We start from the raw sequence: 25,929 nt of genomic DNA on the forward strand, positions 1-25,929 counted from the left end.
GCTGATGCAGGGTTCCTACTAAATGGAGCAAAAGATATTGTGAACTTCCGAATTGGACAAAAGTAAAATCCTCTTCAATCCTCCACTACTTCCCCTTGGCGTGTATATGTTGTCGGATGCAATCTAGAAACCTTTGATCTTATACATAATGTTTACATAGATCCAATTACCATTGGGTTTGTTCTTCAAGATGCAACACATGGGGTTGAGGGAATGAAATGGGACTCTATAAAGTTTGGAAAGGTTGTTCCACTATACTACAAATGACATGTGAACCTAAAAAAGTCATGTTGTTATCATTTCTTGATCGAAAGCAAATGGCAGCTTTGAAAATTTCTCTTGAAAGCATTTCTTGCAAGTATCGCATGCTAGTTGGTAGTGTTGACTTCCTACCAATGGATAGAATATTTGCTTTTGGATCTATAGATTCTTTTGTGGTTTTGACATTAGTGACCATGGAGAAAAGCTTCATCAATTTTGAGCGATATATAAACAATGTTAACAAGCCTTCCATTTTGGACTTTGAAGGCTTGGACAAGGAGTGCAATGATGAAAATCTTGAAGAAGAACAAAGGATTGTATAGGCCGTTTTGAGAAAGAAAATGAAAGTTATGAAAACTACAATCAAAGCATTCAATGATGCTCATGAGGTTGTATTTAATGTATATGCAAGTGGACTTGCATCTAAGGTGGCATTGGTAAATCATATGAAGACTATTGCAGTGGTTTGTAACACTCAAGAGCAAAGAGAGGTTGAAGCACAATTGTGGAGGGTCCATGAGAGTGCCAAACAAAATTCAAACTCCCAAGAGATTCCTCTTACTGAAGTTCAAGTTCTTGAAGTACCACTCGAGGGCATAGAAGAATCAAGCCAAGATATAGCAAGTCTAATTATGAAAAAGAAATTAAAGGCTACTTCAAGTGTTTAAACTCTGTTCCTTCTTCTTTCATCAAGGAAGACACATTGATATAATTTTGATTTTTTTCTTGAGAAGTTACTTCCATTAGCATTTGCAATATTTTCTTTCTTTGATTATATTAATTAAAGGAACTATGTATTTAGTTTTTTAAATTTTTACAAAAGGTACCAAGCATGTTTGGTTTTTAAAATCTATTTAAGTAAATATTTTTTCAAAATAGTATTAAAGAGCTCATTAAAATTTATCATCCTTTGTAAGGATAATCGTTTTATTAATCTAGTGTGTAAGAATACTTATCATAATGAAAAGTTTGAGCTAGCTCTGCAAAATTGACTTAAGTCTATTTTAGATCTTATTTCAATTAAACTCTTATATGTGTTGTGTTATGATCTTGTCATGTTAGTTTTAGTTAGATTTGTCCACATGGTCAAATCTCTTATCTCTTATAGCCTCTTTTACTACATCACTAGTGTATGTCTATGCATGTACCTTAGGATAAGAGAGCCAACAATATATTGCACACCCCAAAAAAGATTCATTGCACCTCCAAAAGGAGTTTTACCTTAGTAGTAAATATTGCAACAAAGATTTCTCTCCAATGTATCTTTTGAGATGTGTATATGGAATATTAAGGTAAAATCCTTGTTACAATTCGTGAGTTTAAATATCTATGGGATATAAATAGTTCAAAAATAGATTGGTTAGTCCTTAAGAAGAAACTATGAAAACTTATCCAAATAGAGTATAACTTATCTCAATTAAATTGTCATGTGTCACTTATATGTGACATAGTTTTGTTCACATGGTCAAAAGTATCATGTTTAAATTTTTTTAAAAATAATTAGGACTAATAAACACCTTCTTTATACATGCCATTTTGAAGGCATTTTTAAAAACTGAGTATGTTAAATATTATAATGATAATATAATTTGTGAAACTAATTACACGAATCTATTGTTAGTATCTCAAGTATACTTATAATTAGCGATAAAAAGTAGGTACAGAAAAATGACTTTATTAGAATAGATTTTACTTCAAAGAAATCATTATTTATATATTTTTCACCTCATGATGTTACTCTTGATTAGATTTTACCACATGGTCAAATGTCTCTTTTCTTAAGACATTATTTATTAAGTAGTACCTATTTATGTATTTATAAATGTGAAGGTAAATTGCTTTAGTGTTCTATGCCAATTTATAGGTCAAACATTAGGTAGAATGATGAGGAAGTAAATGAATCTAATGTGCTTCTTTTTCTTCTTTGTAACTTCAACTAAGACATCTATGGTTGGATATCTAATAGATTCAACAACAGTAGAGCACGATGATGTGATTGATGTTTCCTTGATAAGAAATGCAACGCAATTATATGTAATACTTGATCTCAATGGTCTTCTTTTACAACGATGCTTTGTTAAGTCTAAAAGGTTTCAAATCTTTCAAATGGGAAAGAAATGGCTTGTTCTTCAAACAGGATGTATGGAGTTTCTTGAAGCCTTATTTGTAAGATTCCAAGTGGAAGTTTGGTCAACATCTTTACATAAGAATGTCATGGCAGTTATTAAGTGCTTGGAGATCCATGCAAAAAGTAAGTATCTTTTTTTTATGATTTGGGGCCAAGAACAATGTCATAAACATCGACACAAAATCATATATAGGCAAGATAAGATGGGAGTAGAAGAAATGTTCAAGCCTCTGAAGTATGTATGGGATCAATATGGAGATGTTTGTCAGCATACCAAGACTATTCTCATAGATGATAGTCCTTACAAAGGATGTCCAAATCCTATTGAGAATTGCATTTATCCAAAAACATTTGATATTGACCGTGAAGACTCTATCTTGATTAAAGAATTTCTACCATACTTGAGTCCCTTAAGCAAATACCATGATGCACGTGAAGTCATCAAGTTTGATCGATATAGACAGGATCCAGTTCAATATGGACATGAATTGTATGCTCAATTCAAGGTTGTCATTGATGAATGGACTACAGTAGAGAATGATGGTATTTCATCTTCATCATTAGCACCGCACGAGACCATGATTGATAAAGATGGTATATATGTTCAACCTTCAATTAATTCTTGCTTCAAGAGACCATCTATTATACAAATATCCTCAACAAATGTCTCATGTCATTCGTCTCTTACATTGAACAGCTCACAATTATCCATGTTGAAGCAGACTCCTTTAGTCTCTACTTTGAAAGATCTGGAAGCAATGCAACTTGCTCATGAGTTAGGATATCACAAACATTTAATAAATGGTAGTGTAGCTAAATGCTTTATACAAAATCTACAAAATTTGTATTTTTTCCAATATACATGATGTAATAAGAAGGCGCTAACTCTATATGGACTAATTTTGACTTTCATAATAAATATATCCCTTACATTAAAGGCTTTTGCATGGCTATGAAATATATGCTTGTTATAAATTTAAAGTGTTATATGTAGTTACCTTGGTGTTTCTAAACACCACTGAGAGTGGAGTTTTGATGCCGAGAAGTGCTTAAAAATAGCTAAAAATTACGAATATCAAGGGAAAAATATTCAACGTCGAAGGCGGCGGCTCCAGCTAGGACGATTTTAAGCGTCAAGTGCTTTAAATGCGCCTGAGTGACACTTGTTGATTTTTGATAAATTTTCAGACTACCGTGCAAGCCGGACGTGCAGAAATTTACAACACTCGATTTGGACACCAGACGGGGAAATGGCCAATAAATGGGCAAGATTTGAAGAGGTGGGACCAAAGTTTGGCCAAATGGTCATGACCCTTGGGGGGGGATGTAGCATTTTAATGTGGCATCAAATCGTGGGCATTTTGAAGAAGAAGAAAACATGGGAGAAGAGGGTGCCATCAGGCGCCGAAAAATGCGCTTGATGGAGGGAGGAGGCATCATGTAGCTTGCACACAACCTACCCATTTGATCATGGGCCTTGCCTACCCTCTGTATGCTGACTCTATCACCGCCCTTCGCCTGTCAAATGATGGCATGGATGAAGATCTCTGATTCTAGTCTTTCTCTCTCCTCCCTCTCTCTCCCTTAAGGGGCTGTTCTTGTGTGGAAGAAGACAATGAATAATGGTGGAGGAAAGCTTGTCCGGATGAGACTGGATTGCTTCCCGATGAATGAAGACTTGAAGAGTTCTATTCTTGAAGATGTTGAGCATTAAATGCATGCTAGAAATCAGTCCTGTAATCAAGACCAAGAAACCGAGACCTAAAAATAAGCGGTAATGCTATTTTTATGAAGAAAAATGATATTTTTATGCTATTTTCTTTGTGAAACCTTGTTCATATGGGATGAAAGTTCATTGTTATATTATTTGCCATGATTTTGATCGGTTTATGCTCTGAAAATAAAAAATATAAGGCTACATGGCCAGAATTAGTGTTAAAATACATAAAAAATAAGCGTTTTAAGGGTAAAATTGGTTTTTTTGCTATATAAATGAGAAATATGATATGTCACACCAACTAAATCTGATTTTTTTGCTATCAATGAACCTAAGGGTCACATCCCATAATCAACTTTCATTTTCAATCATTTTTTATTTTAAAAAAATAGAAAAAATACTTAAAAATAAAAAAAATGGGTTTAAAATTAGGAAAAAATGAAAAATGGGCTGAGGAAAATTAGGAAAAATTATATCTATGTTTGTGCAATGTATAACGATGGCAAAGCACGAGGTTGGCCTCGGTTTGTCCTCGTTTCTATGTTTTGTGTGTATTTATCGGTTATTAAAAAAGAAAAAGATGCATAGAAACCCTATCTAACCAATCAATGATACAAAATGCTAAGAGTTGGATAAAAAGGGGCTGAAACGCTAAAAGATAATAATAGATTTGATTTATGCATTGCACTTGGCATATAGGAAACGGTTTAAATAAAAAGGATGGTAGTATGAGTATATGGCTCGGTGCCTCCTTTCAACGTAGTACGCGCTAGTAAAATTCATGGAAAGAATGCTTTATGCACTATGCACGATGTTGATTTTTCTTTTGTTTGAGCACATAGCCATACACGATTTGCATTAAGCATACTAATTAAAAGGTATCAGAAAACCCTCCTGGATGCATGGCACCTGTCTTCCTTAGGTTGTGACCAACGATGAGTGTGCGAGGATGTCCTAAGTTGTAGGTTAGTCGTTGGGTCCTAAGGGAAAAATTGTAGTGAGGAATGGTACATCCTAGAACATAAAATATTGGTACCTTGAGAGGAGTTTGTGCTCGTATGTGTTATATGTCTAGCATCTCGTCAAAGGGCCAATCCCTAAGATGTAGGAGAGCTGCAGTGGGGCTCCGACTAATAGTCGGTGGAGTGCCTCCTATATGTGTGTGACGAGGTGTTATGCCTAAGTACTTTGGGATCTCCCTCTAAGGAGTTTTAGGGAATGTTGGACAATAAATTATAAATGCAAGAATTAAGCTCTAGGGCAGTTTATCCTTCAGCCTAGATTGATGCTCTTGGTCCGCGAGGCCGTGAGGGTGTTTGTGTGTCATGAGCATGAGGTCCGGCTAGTGCTATAGCCAGTGCCAGCCCATTTTAGGTCCCATCAGTGGTGCATTTTCCAGGAGCTGCTTATAAGTGGTGGTTTTTGGATCTAGGGTTTCTAGGGACCAAAAGGAAGTTGGTTTATGTCCTCTGACAAGGACTCTGTCAAGCTGAAATCCAAAAAGCAGAACGTGCTGAGAGAGCTAGACGGCGGTTAGAGATTGTAAGTCATTATTCTCCTCAAAGGAGTAGCCCAGTACGTATAAGAGGCAGTAACCCAACTGCTCCACATATTCCGTTAGGTGCAGGAGGAAGCGTAAGTTCTTTCTCTTCTCCACCAAGTCTACCCACTTCAAGTGGGGGTGTGAATCCGTCAATTCAAGCTCCTATTGCTAATTCGATTGTCACCATGGCACAGCCTATTGCAATTCTTGCAGGGACGCCGGATTTACCAGCCTTAGGAGTTCCCTTGCCCATTTTTAATGGGTTAGCGGAAGAGGATGCAGAATTTTACATTTGTGAATTTCAAAGATTGATGTTCAATTATCGCATCCAAGACGAGGGACATCTCATGACGTTCTTCAATATGATGTTAAAAAGAAGGGCTACGGTATGGTATCAGGGCATAGAGTCTGGAACCATAACCACCGTTGATCAATTCTATGCTGCTTTCCGAGCGAAATATGCCCTTGAAAGAGGTGGCCAATATTGGTTGCGGGTCTTGAATGTAATGCGCCAAGATCCTCACGAGAATGTGAAAGCATATGCCAAGAAGTTGAAGGAAGTATTTCGTAAGTTGCAAATTTACATTCCCATTCCGCCAGCTGCCCAATTGCAATATTTTTTGCATGGGTTGGAATTTAACATCCAAGTACAATTGAGTAGTGTGGCCTTGGTAGACATAGACACCGCTATTACGCTGGTAGAGGGAGTAGAAGTACGATTACAAATGGCCTACTCCTCTCGAATGAATGTTAATGGGGGTTAGTACCTAGCGGCAATCCATCATTGACGAATGGAAGTCAAGGGATGCCTATGACTAACCCTATTGGGAGAGGGAGTGTGGTTTCGAATGTACCTTTACTACCGGCTCCTCCCAGGTTGACTATGCCTATGGCAAGTCAGTTGGCTCCACCAAATGCTGGAGGCCAAGTTTCAAATTCTAACGTTGTTCCTATGGGTCAACAGCCAATGCCAAATCAGATTGTTAGGCCAATGGAATGACGAGTTGACGACCGAGGCTATAAGTCGAGTGCATCTAATGTCCTTGGCGAAGTCAAGGACATGATGAAGCATTATACCGATATGATTTCCAAACAATATCGACAAATAGCTGTTAACGTTAATTTCTTGAAGAAGCAACAAAATATGATAGGGAGTCGACACCCTGAAGAGGGTGGACCCTCTAGATTCAGTTGTAAATGGTGTGGTGGACAACACTTCCCTAGAAACTGTCCAAATGTAAAATGTGACATTTGTGGGAATTCAGGCCATTTAGCTGCTACCTGTTGGAGTAAGATTAGTTCCCTCCAACAAGGGAGTAAACAGCCAGGTCCTGTGAATCATAGAGCGCAAGGAAATAACTTGCAACAGAATGATGTACCAAGAAAAATATTGTAGAGGGGAAAAACAACTGTAGAAGAGTTGCCACAAGGTCGATATACCCGCCGGTCAAGTGGTTCTAGGTCGAGGTACCAATCGAGTAATAGTCAATGCTTATCTTGAGTCTTCTCAAAGTGAGAGAGCTCCTTTATCTTCTACTAAATTAGAGATAGTAGACGATCCATCTGGTAGTGAGACATCATCCAGTGATGAATCTAAAGAGGGGTCCACTATGGAGGATATCTATCAGATAACTCTAAACGAGCCGATAGAGCCTCAAGATAGGATAAGAGACGCGAATGTGATTGAGTTAGACCTTGGCATGTCGAATGATTCGCGGCCAATTAAATTAGGTTCCATGCTCAGTTCAGCAGAAAGGGAGGACTATGTGTCCTTGATTCAAGAATTCCACGATATCTTTGCTTGGAGTTATGATGAGCTGAGAGGTATCCCTCCCAGCCTGGCTGTTCATACTATTCCTGTAAAAGATGGCAGTCATCTTGTGCATCAGAAGGTAAGGCATATGCCTTTTGACTTGAGGGATGGTCTGTTTGAGGAGTTATAGAAGTTAAGAAAAGCAGGTTTAATCTTCCCTGTACAACACACAGAATGGTGTTCACCAGTTGTTATCAGGAAGAAGAAAAATAACCAAATCCGTTTATGTGTAGATTTTAGAGAGCTGAAGAAGCAGACAGTTAAGGATTACTACCCGTTGCCGTTTATTGACCAGACTTTGGATCAATTAGCAAGTAGGAAAATATATTCGTTTATGGATTGCTTTGCAGGATATAACCAGATGGCAATTGTAGAGGAAGACAAGTTGAAAACAACTTTTATTATTGTCTTTGGTACTTTTGTGTACCATGTGATGGCATTTGGTTTGTGCAATGCACCTAGATCGTGGCAGCAAACAGCAGACAAGACCTTTGGTGACATCTCCCCAAATGAGTTGAAAGTATTTATTGATGACCTACGGGCAGCCACTGTAAGGGAAAGGATGTTGGTTATCTTAAGGAAATGATTTGAGTGTTGCAGACAATTTTGTATCACTCTTAACCCATGGAAGTGTGTTTTTGGAGTGCCTTATGGGCTATTGCTAGGTCATGTGGTCAGTTTAGTAGGGATAGCACTGACCCTGAAAAGATCAAGGTCATAGTTGCCATGAGTCCACTACGCACTCTGAAAGAGGTTCATAGCTTTCTGTCATCAATAGGGTACTATCGAAGGTTTATAAATGCCTTGGCAAAAAGAACGTTGCCATTAACGAATTTATTATCCTTTAGTTGTCTATTTGAATGGAGTGACCCTTGTAAGGTAGCTTTTGAGGATGTGAAATAGGAGCTAGTAAAAGCACCCATTTTAAAAGCACCTAAAAGAGGCGAGGTGTTCTATATATTTTCAGCAGCCACCATGCATAGTATAAGCTGCTGTTCATCCCAAATTTGGGAGGAAAAGTGGTATCATCCGATAGCTTTTGCTAGTCGAAAATTGGGCATTTCAGAGATCAATTATACCTACATGAAGAAGTTGTGTCTTGCGATGGTCTTTGGGACTAAGAAATTCAGGCACTACATCCTTTATGAAAAGGTAGTGTTCTATACGAAGGTGGAAGGGCTTAGATTACTTATGAACAAGTTGCAACCGCTTGATCGTTTGACAAAGTGGTTAATCACTTTGCAAGAGTTCGATTATGAGATTAAGAGTAAGCCACCAAGGTTGTAGGGTATTGTGGAATGCCTTATGGATTTCGGGGAGCCGAAAGAGACTTTGGCTGAAGGAAGTGATATTGAGGAAATGTTTAAAATTGATACAGCTTCTATCCCATCTTGGTATGCTACTATTACGCATTATCTATCAACAGGAGAGACTGGAGCTGGTTTGTCAAAATCCGAAAAGACGAAAATCAAACAACAGGCATTGAAGTTTTCCTTGATCGCAAGGACACTATATCGGCAAGGTGTTGATGATATCTATCGCCGATGTGTGATGCCTGACGAGGTTCCTTTTATCTTGGAGGAGTGTCATGACTTTGCATGTGGAGGGCACTTTACAGGATGGTTGACGGCGTAGAAAGCTTTAAGAGCGGGGTATTGGTGGCCGTCCATCTTCCAAGATTCCTTTGAGTATGTTAAGAGATGTGATACTTGTCAAAGACATGATAGTAGAGAGAATAGGAAACGTCCACTTACACCTATCATGGCTATCCTTCCATTTGAGAAGTGGGGCATTGATTTTGTGGGTCCTATTACCCCATCGTCTACTACCCAAAAGAGGTATATTATAGTGGCCAACCAATGATTATTTCACAAAATTGTCAAAAGCACAGGTGACGAGGCAGGACAATGCAAAAGAGACTGCAAGTTTCCTTTTAGAGCAGATTATCTGCCGTTTCGGTCCACTAAAAGAATTACTGTCGGACCGTGGAACCCATTTTTTGAACAAAGTGATCAAAAGCTTGATTGAGGCTTGGCAAATCAAGCATAATAAAACGACTCCTTATAATCCGCAAGCAAATGGATAAGTTGAAAGTACTAATAAGCAGCTTGTGGGGATCTTGTCTAAAATAGTCTCTGAGAAGAAACGGGACTGGGACAGGAAGTTGTATGTGGCAGTATGGGCGTATAATACAATGTTCAAGCGAGCTATCGGCCATACTCCATTTAAATTGGTTTATGGAGAAGAGTGTGTGTTACCCCTCGAGATTGAATTGCCAACCATACGGTTTGCAATTAACAACTCTTAGGGAGATGAGGATTCCCTTTTTGAACGTTTCACGACCTTAGTCCACCTGGATGAGCTAAAGTTGCAGATCTTATTACACCAGGAGGTGGCTAAACGTCAGATGAAGCAGTTGCATGACCTTAGGGCAAAGAAATATACCTTTAAAAAATGGCAATTAGTCCTCTATTACAATGCACGTAGGGAGCTGTTTCCAGGGAAGCTGGAACCTAAATGGGATGGTCCCTACAAGATTGTTAGGCTAGGGAAAAATAGGTCTACGGCCCTATTAGCTGATCTACAGGGAGTCGAGTTTAAAAATAAGGTTAATCTTAATAAGATTAAACCTTATTATTTCTAAGTATGCTAATACGGACAATGCATTGTAGGCCCATGCTAGGGATGATTTGAGACCTGCAAAAGAGCTTAAAAGCTAGTTGATGGGGCGGTTAATTCCTTATTTGGAGCACCCATATCTGGAGCAAAGATACCATCAGGGGAAATTTATATGCTAGAGCAAAGGATACAAGGTGATTGAGCAAGAAGACGAAACCTTTGTGTGGGAGATCAAAGTCTTCTACCATCACTGCTTATGACTGTTGACAAGTATCCCTGTTGAGTTTAATGAAGAAGGTGGGATGGAGCCGTCAATTCATCCTCTCAACATGCTAAACTTTGATTATCATAATTACGAATAGAGGAGTTCGTGATGGCAGGCTGTGTAAACCCATTGTGTACATATACATTATATTTTGATGGAGCGTCCAAGGGCCCTAATAAAAAAGGGAGTGTTGGAGTAGTAATTCGAGATCCCCGACGTAGAGTTATGATAAAATTAGCTGCTTATCTCGAGGTAGGATTCACTAATAATATGGTAGAGTAAAAAGCCTTGATTATGGAATTGCATATTGCCAAACAAGGTGGTATTCATCGGTTGTTAGTAAAAGGGGATTCCTAGTTGATCCTGAATCAGCTAGATGGAACATACACAGTGCGGAATCCCATTCTTTGTATGTATCATCGAACTGCTATGACCCTACTTGAGGAGTTTGAGAGAGTGTCTTTTCAGCTGATTCCACGTTACTGGAATGAGTTTGTGGATTCATTGGCAAATCTTGCTTATGAGGAAGACCTCTTCTTCAATTGTGGTCCTAGTTTGGATATTGTGATCAATGATGAAACAGGACCCAGTCGCTTGTGGGGAATGTTATCAGAGCATGCAATATATGGCAGACGATGGTTGATATGGGTGATGCAAAGAGTAGCCGAGACCAATCTACTGTTATTATCCTACACCCATAGGCTGATTAGACAACATGTTATGCATACGCCTATTGCTATATATACAGGAGGGATGGGTCATAACCTTATGCATTTAGTTTAGGGATACGAGCCTGTTTTTCCTTCTTGGGAAGGAGTCTATTATTGTATATCTGTACTATTCCAGGGAAGGATGTGTAGGTGCTATTCTGTTTGATTTCGTTAGGCCAAGAAGGCCAGTTTTGCGAGGTGTTATTGCTTTATTTTATTAGGCCAAGAGGACCGATCAAGTTTTGTGGTGAAGTGCTTTATTTCATTAGGTCAAGAGGGCCCATTTTCTGTTTAGTATAGGTGCGGTTAATGGTCTCTTGTTTTAGCTTTGTGCTAGACATGTTCGAAGAAGAGCTTGGAAGGAGCCTTTTGTTGCGTGGAAGCTTCTCGTGGCCCTATCCAGGTGATATCTCTCCTTTATGAGTACTGTGGTTTTTATGCTATATGTGTTTGTGTACTTGTTAAGGGATTTTTCTTTTCTTGTTGGTGACTGGAGTCCAAGGCATGAAGTCCCAGGTTTAGGTTAAGTATGTCTGAGGGAGGTTTGAGTAGTCGTGGCCTCCTGTAACAACATTGTCAGGCATCGAAAGACTTGTTTTAGAAGGGGGTTCTAGTGACCCTGTTCTGCTAGCCTGCTAGGCAGCCATTCCAGGAGTTCTTGTTAGTTGTGAGACAGTTAGAGAAGCCTGCCATAAGAGGAAAAATAATGATGATGAAGGAAAAGAAACCCTGAATATCTCAAAAGAAAATCAATATATACAAAGGTGTGTAAAAAGGGGTTCTACCCCCTATAAAAATAAAAAAGAAGAGAAAGGAAAATTTATAAGCAGTTGGTCATCACCTTGCGAAGGCCTGGTAGGTTCCTGGGGATAAGTCAGACATGGGGCCGATGCCTTGTCTTCCTAGGGGTGGCTTCTTGCTAGAAAAGAAGAAATTGAGGAAGGTTGGAGCGAAAATAAAAGTGAGCGTCAGAAAAAGATTAAGTGTCGCCTTGCGAGGGCTTGGTGAGTTCTTGGGTACCGAGACAAGACCTGAGGCCGATGCCCCGTTCTCCCTGGGTCACTACGCTCAGCTCCGTCCTTTTTACATGCCCGAGTATGTCAATAAATAAAACCCTGGAAGAAGAAATGTGCTAAAAGAAAATAATTCTTGATTAGGCTATAGGAGTCCTCGCCTAGTAGGAGCTCGTGGTTGTATTGTCCTTGTTAGGTAGGTAGTTCAGGCCACCACTTAGGGCAATCTCTTTGATAGTTCTTTTTAGTTTGGCCATGTTGGAGAAGTTGGTTAGTGACTAGCTTCGGACCTTCTATGAGATTATGCTAGGCCTACTCCTTGTGGATGTCATGCCTTGGTTTTGTCAGGGGGTAGGGTGAGCATTGTGCTGGGTTTAGTATGTATCTATTTTGTATCAGCTTGATGCTTCCTTTGGTTGTTTTGTGCAGATCTACTGTGGGATTCGATGGGCTGAGTTGCCCTATCCCGTGGTCGCCAATGAGAGTGGAGTTTTGATGCCGAGAAGTGCTTAAAAATAGCTAAAAATTACGAATATCAAGGAAAAAATATTCAACGTCGAAGGCGGCGGCTCCAGCTAGGACGATTTTAAGCGTCAAGTGCTTTAAAGGCGCCCGAGCGACACTTGATGATTTTTGATAATTTTTTAGACTGTTGTGCGGGCTGTTAGGATTTACTGGCCAATGCAGGATGTCAAGCCGGACACACAAAAATTTACAGCACTCGATTTGGACACCGGACGGCGGGGAAATGGCCAACAAATGGGCAAGATTTGAAGAGGTTTGCCAAATGGTCATGACCCTTGGGGGAGGGGGATGTAGCATTTTAATGTGGCATCAAATTGTGGGCATTTTGAAGAAGAAGAAAACGTGGGAGAAGAGGCCGCCATCAGGCGCCGAAAAATGCGCTTGATGGAGGGAGGAGGCATTATGCAGCCTACAACAACCTAACCATTTGATCATGGGCCTTGCCTACCCTCTGTATGCTGACTCTATCGCTGCCCTTCGCCCGTCAAATGATGGCGTGGATGAAGATCTCTGATTCTAGTCTTTCTCTCTCCTCCCTCTCTCTCCCTTAAGGGGTTGTTCTTGTGTGAAAGAAGACAATGAAGAATGGTGGAGGAAAGCTTGTCCAGATGAGACCGCATTGCTTCCCGATGGATGAAGACTTGAAGAGTGTTGTTCTTGAAGATTCTGAGCATTAAATGCATGCTAGAAATCAGTCCCGTAATCAAGACCAAGAAACTGAGACCTAAAAATAAGCGGTAATGCTATTTTTATGAAGAAAAATGATCTTTTTATGCTATTTGCTTTATGAAACCTTGTTCATATGGGATGAAATTTCATTGTGATATTGTTTGCCATGTATTTGATCAATTTATGCTCTGAAAATCAGAAAATATAAGGCTACATGGCCGGAATTAGTGTTAAAATACATAAAAAACAAGCGTTTTAAGGGTAAAATTGGTGTTTTTGCTATATAAATGAGAAATATGATATGTCACACCAACTAAATCTAATTTTTTTGCTGTCAATGAACCTAAGGGCCACAGCCCTTCATAAACTTTTATTTTTAATCATTATTTATTTTAAAAAAATAGGAAAAAATACCTAAAAATAGAAAAAATGGGTTTAAAATTATGGAAAAATGAAAAATGGATTGAGGAAAATTAGGGAAAATTATATCTATGTTTGTGCAATGTATAACGATGGCAAAGCACAAGGTTGGCCTCGGTTTGTCCCCATTTTTATGTTTTATGTGTATTTATCAGTTTCTTTAAAAGTGAAAGATGCATAGAAACCCTATCTAACCGATCAATGATACAAAATGCTAAGAGTTGGATGAAAAGGGGTTGAAACGCTGAAAGATAAGAAAAGATTTGATTTATGCATTGCACTTGGCATATAAGAAACTATTTAAATAAAGAGGATGGTAGCATGAGTATATGGCTCGGTTCCTCCTTTCAACGCAGTATGCGCTAGTAAAATTCATGGAAAGAATGCTTTATGCACTATGCACGATGCTGATTTTTCTTTTGTCTGAGCACATAGCCATACACGATTTGCATTAAGCATAATAATTAAAAGGTATCAGAAAATCCTCTTGGATGCATGGCACCTGTCTTCCTTAGGTTGTGACCAACGATGAGTGTGCGAGGATGTCCTAAGCTGTAGGTTAGTCATTGGGTTCTAAGGGGAAAATTGTAGTGAGGAATGGTACATCCTGGAACGTAAAATATTGGTACCTTGAGAGGAGTTTGTGCTCATATGTGTTATATATCTAGCAACGCATCAAAGGGCCAATCCCTGAGATATAGGAGAGCTGCAGTGGGGCTCCGACTATTAGTCGGTGGAGTGCCTCCTATATATGTGTGACGAGGTGTTATGCCTAAGTACTTTGGGATCTCCCTTTGAGGAGTTTTAGGGGAATGTTGGACTATAAATTATAAACGTAGGAATTAAGCTCTAGGGCAGTTTGTCCTTTAGGCTTAGATTTACGCTCCTGGTCCGCGAGGCCATGAGGGTGTTTGTGTGTCATGAGCATGAGGTCCAGATAGTGCTATATCTAGTACTGACCCATTTTAGGTCCCATCAACCACCAATATCAATGAGAGAATCTACTTGATATTTTTAATTCTTTCAATAACTGTAATGGGCCATAGGAACCCTCCCCTAAAATATGAAAAGAAAAGGAAAAAAAAATTCGTTAAGCTCAAAATTTTTTACTCCCCCCTCTCTCCCCACCGACAGCAGTTGGGGGAGGGGGAGAGAGAGTGGGAGTGGTGGATGATGGGGGGGGGAGGCATGCAACCTCCAAGTGGAGGGTGGCCATGCCACCTATCTCCTCCCCTCCCTAGGGAAACAAAGGTTATGCCCCCTTCCACGCTCATCACCACACTCGCCGTCAACTGCTATACCACCCCCGGCCATTCGAATGGAGTTCTCCCCCCTGTGACCTGCCGCGACATCAGGCTGCTGGCCGATGTGCTAGCTGCTGCTCGCCACCCTGGCTAACGACTCAATCGTTTCCCCCCCTCCTCGCCTTGTGACGCTGCATATCCTCCCCTGGCCTTCGACTATAGCCAATCCCTATCTACTGACGGTGGGGGTCCCCTTGGGCCCTCCCAAACAAGCCACCTCCCTCTCTGGTTGCCACTTCTTGGCCCCCCAAACACGCTGCCGCCCTCCGTGGTTGCCACCTTGACTGGCCGTGAGGAGAAAGGGAGAAGGAGAGGATAAGAAGGAAGGAGGGGGAAGAGAAGGGAAGAAGAGGGGAAGAAGGAGGAGGGAAGAGAAAGAAGGAGGGAGAGAAGAGAAGGGAAGAAGAGGGGAAGAAGAAGAAGGAGGAAAGAGAAAGGAGGGAGAGAGTGGTGCACAGATCAGATGTCGTAAGCATGCGTAGTGAGCGTTAGAAGGTCCCCAAGAACAAAAGAACTCTACCTTTTGCACACAAATCAATGTAGAAGACTTGCACGACATGAACAAGAGACTAATTGGGTGCAATCTCCCTCCATGCCTTATGTGAGTGCTCCACAAAGCATGTATTTTATGTATTAATCACCTTCAAGCTCAAATAATAGCCCAAATTACAAAATAGCATGCTTTTGGCTTTTGAGTTTGCTTTAGTGCCAAGTAGGAATAAAGTTAATGGGCATCCAACAAGTCAGGCATACCCAATACAATGTCCAAATACAAATATCTAAATCGTGCGTCCATGTGCATACAAAAATAATAAATAAATATCCAACACCTTAATAAATAGGCATGACAAAATATAGGTGCTATGCCTAAGGTATGCGCCCATCAAAATATAGATGATAACTCGAATACACGCTATCCTCCAATGCTTTCCTCCGCCACTGCTGCTATCTCTACACATCAACTGAAGCATTCACAATTGTTAGTAAAATAATACAATTAAACCGACAAAAGTGAATACCTAGCAGTCTTTAGCTATATAAATAAATCAATTGGTTAGAAATCAATCCTAACCTTAATTTATTACGAGTGCACACTCTAAACTCATAAACGTTTATTAATTTAAATATGTATTCTGCGGAATCACCCGCTATGGAATCACCCATGTACACACTAAATTAACAAAATGCCCGAAAAGGATACGCGTCCCCATCGACTTCTTGCATAAAGAATCCACTTTGTGTATGAGCCCTTGTAATAAAAGTTTACGGAATCCACCGTAAAACCTCACGGAACTCACCGTGGCACGGAATCCAGCATGAAATATGCCTCCTGGCATCATACCCCCAGGGTGGGATAGCAATTGTCCTCAAGTGCTATTAGCTCAATGTGGAGTTAACAGAGTGGGGAAAGCATTTAAGTCTCTAGCATGCATCCATTGGGCCTCTTCAACAGGATGGTTTTTAAACTTGACCAAATATCTAGAATATCTACGGCCAATTCTAATGGTCATAAAGTCAGTATCTATAATAGCTTCAGGCTCAAGGATTTCAGTCTCTTCATCTAACAAATGTGGGTTTTCATAGACAGGGTGTACAGGTAATTGGCCTCTAAAAGGTCATACTAAACTAATATGAAAGGTGTTGTGAATTTTCCAATGTGGTGGTAGTTCTAGTTTAAATGCATTGTCGTTGATTTTGTGTATGATCTTGAATGGTCCATAGAATCTAGGTGCTAATTTCACAACTAGGTGTTTATCTACACTTTGTAATCTACGTTTTTCTATTCATAACCAAACATAGTCATCAACTTTGAAATTCATGGCCTGTCTTTTCTTATTTTCTTGTTTTGTATATGATTGCTAGGCTTTGGCAATCATATATTTAACTTCATCAAAAATAGTAGCATGTATGTTAGCAATATCATCAGCACTCTGAATTTTATTTGATAATGATGCAACAGGAGTAGAGAATCTATAACCATAAATAATTTCAAATTGTGCTTTCTTTGTAGCTGTGTGTGGAGTATTGTTATATGCAAACGGAAGTAAATGTAGATGTGTATCCCATGTATGTGGTTTTGAAATAGTATAAGCACGTAAAATATCTAAAATAGTACTATTAGTAGCTTCTCTTTGTCCATTAGTTTCAGGATGAAATGAAGATGAAAAATCAATCTTTGTTCCTAAATTAGCAAACAAAGTAATCTAAAAATAATTACAAAATCTAGAATCACGATCAGAAATAATAACTTTTGGTAAACCATGATTAGTAAACACAGTTTCCAAAAACAATTGAGCTACTTGCGATGCAGTTAAAGTTTTCTTGCATGGAATGAAATATGCTTGTTTACTAAACCTGTCTACAACAGTCCAAATCATATCATGGTTAGCTTTAGTGTTAGGTAAACCAGTAATAAAATCCATAGAAATCTGTTCCCATGGCCGTGATGGAATAGATAAAGGCATTAGTAAACCATACTATTTACCATGATGTCTTTTAACTCTTTGACAAACTAAACATTCAGATACAAAGTTAGATACATCAGTGTCCATATGTGGCCAATAAAAATCTTCAGTCAATGTCCGCAAAGTAGAGATAATACCTCTATTACCTTGATATGGAGGACAATGAATCTCATTCAAAACAAAAGATCTAAATGGAACTGTAACACATAATCTCTTTTCATAAAACATGAATCCATTATTGTAAGACAATGAATCAATAGGAATCCAATTATTTGCAACTAATCTATTCCAATCAAATTGAAAAGTAAAATCCTGATGATAAGTATCTTTCATAGGGATTAGGGAATCAAATGATATGACAGAAATATTATGAATTGTTGGTCTTCTACTCAAAGCGTCGGCTACTACATTCTCTTTTCCTGGTTGATATTGTATAAGGGGATGAAAACTTTGAATGAAAGCTGCCCATTTAATATGTCAGTCAGAGATTTGGGGTTGACTAAGGAGATGTCTAATACTTTGTTGGTCAGTCTTGATCATAAATTCAGAACCCATTAAGTAATGTTTCCATTGACGTAAGGCTTGTATTACAGCTAGTAATTCTTTATCATATGTAGAATATTTAAGTTCGGATGGCTTTAGTTTACACTTAGAGTAGGCTATGGGATGATTATCTTGCATAAGTACAGCTCCTATTCCAGATCCACTAGCATTAGTAACTACTAAAAAGAATGGTCTATTGAAATCAGGTAGTTGCAATACAGGAGCATGGGTTAATGCATGTTTCAATAAATCAAAAGATTTTTGTTGATTATCAGTCTAGTTATAAACAATACCCTTCTTTGAAAGTTTAGTCAAATGCAAGACAAGTAATGAGAAATTTCGCACAAACTTTTTGTAAAAACTAGCAAGACCTAGAAAAGAACGTAACTCATGCACATTTTTGGGTATGGGCCAATTTAATATTGCTTCTATCATTTTAGGGTCAACCTTAATACCTTCTGATGACACAATATGACCTAAATATTCAATTTCTGTTTGAAAGAATTCACTCTTTTCTAGATTAGCATACAATTGATTATCTTTCAACTACTTGAAAACTAAAGACAGATGTTCATAATGCTCATTCTCATTTTTACTGAATACCAATATATCATCAAAGAATACTATGACACAATGCTGATATTTCATTTCAGAAATATGCGATTCATCATTCGACTAAATGTAGCAGGTGCATTGGTCAATCCAAAAGGCATCACTAGAAATTCATAATGTCCAAATTGTGTTCTAAATGCAGTTTTGAATATATCAGATTTATCCAATCTCACTTGATGATAACCAGATTTAATATCTATCTTACTGAATATGGTAGAACCTTGTAGTTTATCCATAAGATCATCTACCCTAGGAATTGGATATCTATTCTTAACAGTAATTTTATTTAGGGCACGATAATCAATGCACATACGATAAGTATTATTCTTCTTTACTAATAAAATACGTGCACCAAATGGAGAACTACTAGGTCTAATTAATCCTCTATTTAACAATTCCTCTACTTGATTTTGAATTTCTTTCTGTTCAATTTGGTTATGCCTATATGGTGCTTTACATAGTGGTTGTGTACCATGAATTAAATCTATTTTGTGATCTTCAGGACGTGAAGGTGGTAGTCCAAGTGGTAAATCATCAACAAAACAATCTTTAAATTGAGCAAGAAATTGTTTATGCCTAGGATGCATATGTTTTCTTTAGCTTAAAGTTCATTTACCCAAATTAAATAAGATTTTCTACTTTTACGTAATGCATGTTTAGCTTGAGTATGAGTTAGGAGTGGAAAATTATTAGATGCGTGCATACCATGCAATGTAATTTGTTTTCCTTGAAAATAAATTTTAACTGAATGCATAGAATAATCTAAGTCACGATTATACTGATGACGCCAAGGTATACCTAAGATAATATTACTTGACTGCAAAGGTACAACTAGGAAATTCCTTTGTTAAGTGTATTCACCATTTTAATTTCTAAGTTATGCACCTCTTGTGTTCCATTATATATTGTGCCTAGGAATGCTGCTTTAATGGGATAATGTGTAGAAACAGTTTGTAATTTCAATTATTTCACTAACTTTGCAGAAATAAAATCATGTGTACTACCATCATCATGCAAAATAATCATTTTTTTACCATGCACTAAACATTTCATTGTCGACAAAGAATGTGGAGTTGGCATACCTGGTAAAGTATCTGAAGGAGTAGCAATGTCGTCATCATCTTCTGTAAAGTCATGCATTTCCTCACGTTCTTCATCTTCCATTGCTCCAAGATAATTTATATGGACAGGTGGTTTCTTCGATTGGCAATTGGTTGCTAGATGTCCAGGTTGATGGCATTTGTAACAAACTATTGGTTTGGCTTTAGATACATTGTTGGTAATGGCAAGAAGTCTAGGAATATTGGGATTTGGCTATGAGGATGGCTTAGGGGTTTGATTGGTATTTGATGGCAAAACAGGTAGTCGTGTCCAAGACTTACGGAGTGAAGATGGAAGAAAACGACTTTGATTGAATCTTCTAAAATTTGAATTGAATTGCTTGGAACCATAGTTGCCATTAGTTTGAAATTGTTGTGGACGCTTGTCTCTTCCTCAAATCTTGTCTTCAGTGTCATGAGACAAAGAAATTGCATCTTCAAGAGTTGTAGACTTGAACATATTAACTTTAGCATAGTAATGTCCAAGTAAGCCAGACATAAACTTGCGTTTGTGAGTCGCTTCAGGTACATCCTCGAGCATGCGTAATTGCAGTAGGGCATTCCAAAAACGTTTAGTATATTGGGAAATGGGCTCGCGATCTCTTTGCTGTAGAAGATCCCATTGCTTTATGGCTTTTTCATGGAATTGAGGAGGAAGGAAATTCTTCAAAAACTTCTTTTGGAAACTCTCCGAGGTAGTAGGACAATCAATGCTCTTGCAAACCATAGTCCACCAAAGAGATGCTCGATCGACTAAATGATTAGTGACACATTTAATTTTGTCTTTTTCAGCGTATGTCTCTTCATGAAAGTAATCATCAAACTGACTGATAAATGCAAGTACAGTCTTTCCATCTCGAGTTCCATTGAAAATAAGAAATTTGAAATTTCTTTTACTTATCTTTGTTTCTTTGCAGATGGATTGAGCTTCGAGCGTCGCATCGATGGTACATCGGATAAGATCTTTGGGTTGTGGTCCATCTTTGTTAGTGGTAGTTTGTTGCAAATTGGCCAATTGAGCTTGCAAAGCTTGTTGGGCTCTTCATTCTTCATCAAGCTGCATCATAATTAAATCCAATTTTTGTTCCATCGATCGTTGGTTCGGCAAGATCACCTTCGGCCATTAAATCGTCCATATTTTGTTCTATCATCTTGTAAAAATCCAAAAGACCTCACACTCTAAAAATTTGATTAGCGAGATGAGCGTAGCTCAAAGTCAGGTATACAAGGCTTATAATTTTTTTTTGGCTTATACGGTCTTTGTCTTTTGCGGTTGCAGGATTCGTTATCTTTGTAAAAACTATGGATGACCTTTTATGTGTGCTGAAACTGGTTCAGTAAGTCTGTGTGTATGAACAGAGTCTTCCAAGGAGCAATTTTGTAATTCTGTGCTTTTGCGCATGAATAGCCTTTATGAGAATAGTTGGAGTTAGTCTGTGGTGACTTGATTAGCCTTTGTGACTTGGAGGACCTGCAGAGTAAGTTAACTTGGAGAACTTGAGTGATTGAACTTTTGTAAAGCTTAAGTGACTTAAGCTTAAGAGGACTTAAGCTGATTGATTCGATGAATTTTGAGGGGGGGTCCATTTTTTCTGTCGTCAATTCCGTCGTGAAGGTGCCGCGATACCAGACATCGATTTATGGAGCTTTAAGCTTTATTATTAAGCTTAATAATAATCAACAATTTTAAGCTTTTTGAAGATATGGAGCTTACTATATTCTCTATTACAAAACAACTTGGAGAGGGAGATGTAGGAGTGGTCCTCCGCCTCCTCAGGCCGGTCCTTCGCGATCAGAGGTTGTAGACAGAGGTTCTTGACCGCCAGGAATCCACCCATATCGATTGTTTGTGATGAAACTCACTGTAGAGATCGATCGTTCCAAGAGCTCTGCCTTCGCACAAGATGGTAAGCGATTGGAAGCTCTCGATCTCAGCTTCGCTCTGATACAACTGCTGCACAGATCGGATGCCGTAAGCGCGACAAAATATAGGCACCATGCCTAAGGTATGTGCCCATCAAAATATAGATGATAACTCGAATACACGCTATTCTCCAATGCTTTCCTCTGCCATTGTTGCTATCTCTACACATCAACTGAAGCATTCACAATCATTAGTAAAATAATACAATTAAACTTACAAAAGTGAATACCTAGCAGTCTTCAGCTATATAAATAAATCAATTGGTTAGAAATCAATCCTAACCTTAATTTATCACGAGTGCGCACTCTAAACTCATAAACGTTTATTAATTTAAATATGTATTTTGTAGAATCACCTATGTACACACTAAATTAACAAAATGCCCGAAAAGGATAGGCGTCCCCATCAACTTCTCGCACAAAGAATCCGCTTTGTGTATGAGCCCCGGTAATAAAAGTTTATGGAATCCACCGTAAAACCTCACGGAATTCACCATGGCACGGAATCCACCGTGAAATATGCCTCCTAGCATCAGAGAGAGAAGAGGAGGAGGAGGAGGGAGAGAGAAGGAGAAGGAGAGGATAAGAATGAGTGAGGCGAAAAAAAAAGAAAAGAAGAGGGAGAGAAGGAGAAGGAGAGAGGAAAAGAAGGTGTGGGAGAGGGAAGTAGAGGGAGAGTAGTAGAAGAAGAGAAGGAGTAGGAGAGAGGTAGAGGAAGAGGAAGTAAAGGGAGAGAAGTAGGAGAAGAGAAGGAGGAAGAGAGGTAGAGGAAGAGGAAGAAGAGGGAGAGAAGGAGGAGAGGAGAAGAAGAAGGGAAAGGAGAGAGGTAGAGGAAGAAGAAGAAGAGGTAGAGGGAGAGAGGAGAGAAGTAGTAGAAGAAGGAAAAGGGGAAGGAGCAAAAGGAGAAAAAAGTGGGAGAAGGAGAAGAAGAGAGGGAGAAGGAGAGAGAGAGAGAGTAGAGGAATAAGAGAGACGTAGGAGAAGAGAAGGAGAGGGAGAGAGAGTAGGAGAGTAAGAAAAACAAAGAAGAAGAAAAGAGAGAGAGAGAAAGATGGGGGAGAGGAGGAAAAGAAGAAGAAGAGAGGGAAAGAGAGTAACTGCTACAAGTCACCCAAACCACTCTCTCGGAAACGAACCTCATCCAATGGTCTTTCCCAACCAAACGTGTCAACCCGAAACCCGTCAAGGTTCGGACTGCCCAATCTCCGCAAGGCGAATGGCTCCCAAGAATAAAGTCGCAGGAAGCATAGGCGCCCAAGCCACCGGTACTATTGGAGGAGCGAGCAGAATGACCAACACAGCACACATGAATCAAGCCCAAGTTCTAAGCATTAAAAAATTAATTTAGGAATTATTTCCCGTGAAAGGGATGAAAGGATTAATGTCGTGCATAAGGTTTTGTTTATTCTAAGAACTAAGTTGCATGCGCGAAATGGTAGAGGTTGAATTCGCATAAGATTTTACTCACATAAAATGATAAGGTTATTTCCTTACCTCACATGAAATGATAGCTTTTACTCACATAAAATGATAAGGTTAACGCCTTACCTCACATGAAATGATAGCTTCTAGATACATAAAATGATAAGGTTATCGCCTTGCTTCACATAAAATGATAGATTTTTAACCAGTTCAGTGCATGAATAGTCATTTAGAATTCACGTTTCGCAATCATTGTTAAAAGAAACACATGAAATGTTAATTTCTGTTCATAAGATACACTTGCATCGTTAGACAAAACCCTAGATTTTCATAGATGCAAGTCACATGTGATCCGGTGCATTAGAAATAAGTACTCATTGCTAGGAATAAAGAGAGATAAAAGTTGTTTAGGGGTACAACTATACTAAACACACAACGTGCATGATGGTTAAGGTTGATTGGGAAATCCTGCATAGAACTGCACTAAGAGAATTGGAAGGATCACATGCATCTAGACTGCATCTTGAAAGTTTAAATGAAGAATCATGTGTTGCCATGTGTGTTAACTGAGATTGGTTGGAATTAGAGATTAAAAGACCCTTGGTTGGGTTGCGAATAAGGCATGTTCGTTGCCTTGACTGAGCAACTAATGCTTGAGTTAGGGACTAAGATACCCTAAGGTAAAACCCAAGGAAAAGGGGCAAGTATAAGTCAACTTACCAAGACCATTTGCTTGTGTATCTTGTTGAAATTATTGGGAACTCGCCAAGTCGTGAAAAGACCGAAGATTGGGTGCTGGGAGCATCCGAAAAAAAGGAGTCACACCTTAGCATTCGGTCGCACAAATGACCTCTGAAATGTTCGTTCTTGTACTTAGGTATATTATTTGATCTCTTTGCTCAAGGAACTAATTCAAGGTAAACACTTAATGCTTCAGGTTGAAAGCCTGGAGGGAGAGGTAGGAATAGTTACCTCCAACTGTCTGCTTGGCCCTATCCAAGGGGATTGTTAGCCATGCCGGGTATATGGACCTAACCTGTCGTGAGAGGTCTCTCCGTGGGTACTGCTTGGAGCGGGAGGACGCTTGGGTGACATGGGAGGCTCTAGTTGTAAATCCCTTGCCTCCGGATCCTGCACAAGGGACTAACGTGACTCGAGATGGGATCTCGAGGCCCGTGTACTAGTCAACTGGCGAAACTTGGAGCAGCAATCCTGTAGATTGATGGGCTAGCCTTCAAGCGTGATATTGGATGTACTCCAGGATTTTGATAAATAAAGAGCAGTTATTGGAGAAAAAGGAACTCGCTTGGTATTGTTTTTTTGTCAGTGCCTAAGTTATGTAAAGGAACCCGTGATTAATTTGTTTAATTAAGAAAGCTGATTTTGCATGTCAAAATGTAATGTGTTAGGTAATTAGATAACTAAAGAAAACTGAGGAAAGTGCGGTAGATGTGACGTAGGTTCATCCTATGGAAGGGTGGTCCCAGTTAGCTGGGAACTTTTCTCAAATGATGAGATAATAAGACAATGAAGACCTCATGTCAGTAGATGTAGAATTTTTGGTTTATTCTATTTTAGGGGAAAGGAATGGGGCTATGCCGTACGGTAGAGAGGTTGAGCTTTGCATCCCTCTCGTTTCCCATTCTCCATGAACCAAGTGCAGCTTGAAACCGCTTCATCTCTGTTGTCCCTACGAAAGGTGGTACAACTGGAGCTCAACGCTAGCTCCTTCCTAGAGACGTTGCTGATAGGAAAGGAACCCTGACCTCAGGTCGATCCCAAGTGGGAATGGCTAGACACTTCCGCTTGGGGGCAGACTCAGGAAAACCTAGATCACAAACCCTGTGTCATTCCCTGCGAGTGCCCGACGGAGCCTTCTAGACCCTCCTCCCGATGGATTGCTAAGACGTGTCCCGTAAGCGAACAAGCGGCACGTTACAATAACATTAGTTAATTGTGTTGAAATTTCTTATAAAGTGGTTTAAATCCTATTTTGTACTTTATAACAGTCTAATATACAAACATACTCAACAAATGTGTCACATCGTCTATCACTTACATTGAACAACTCACAATTATCCATGTTGAAGTAGACTCCTTTACTCTCTACTTTGAAAGGTATGAAAGCAATGCAACTTGCTCATGAGTTAGGGTATTACAAACATTTCATTAATGGTAGTGCAGCTAGATGTTTTATACAAAATCTACAAAATTTGTATTTTTCCAATATGCATAATGTAACAAGAAGGTGCTAACTCTATATAGACTCATTTTGACTTTCCTAATAAATATATCCCTTACATTAAAGGATTTTGTATGGCTATGAAATATATGCTTGTTAGAAATTTAAAGTGTTTTATGTACTTACCTTTGTGTTTCTAAACACCATCAATATCAATGAGAGAATCTACTTGATGTTTTTTATTCTTTTAATAACATTAGTTAATTGTGTTGAAATTTCTTATAAAGTGGTTTAAATCCTATTTTGTACTTTATAACCATCTACTATACAAACATACTCAACAAATGCCTCACATCGTCTATCACTTACATTGAACAACTCACAATTATCCATGTTGAAGCAAGCTCCTTTAGTCTCTACTTTGAAAGATATGGAAGCAATGTAACTTGCTCATGAGTTAGGATATCACAAACATTTAATAAATGGTAGTGCAGCTATCTACAAAATTTATATTTTTCCAATATACATGATGCAACAAGACAGTGACTCTATATGGACTAATTTTGACTTCCATAGTAAACATATCCCTTACATTAAGGGCTTTGCATGGCTATGAAATATATGCCTGTTAAAAAATTAAAGTGTTTTATGTAGTTACCTTGGTGTTTTGAAACACCACCAAAATCAATGAGAGA

The sequence above is a fragment of the Lygodium microphyllum genome, chromosome 21 (assembly GCF_053477565.2).
Source record: "Lygodium microphyllum isolate KBCC chromosome 21, Lygodium_microphyllum_v1.1.10, whole genome shotgun sequence".
Classification (NCBI taxonomy): domain Eukaryota; kingdom Viridiplantae; phylum Streptophyta; class Polypodiopsida; order Schizaeales; family Lygodiaceae; genus Lygodium; species Lygodium microphyllum.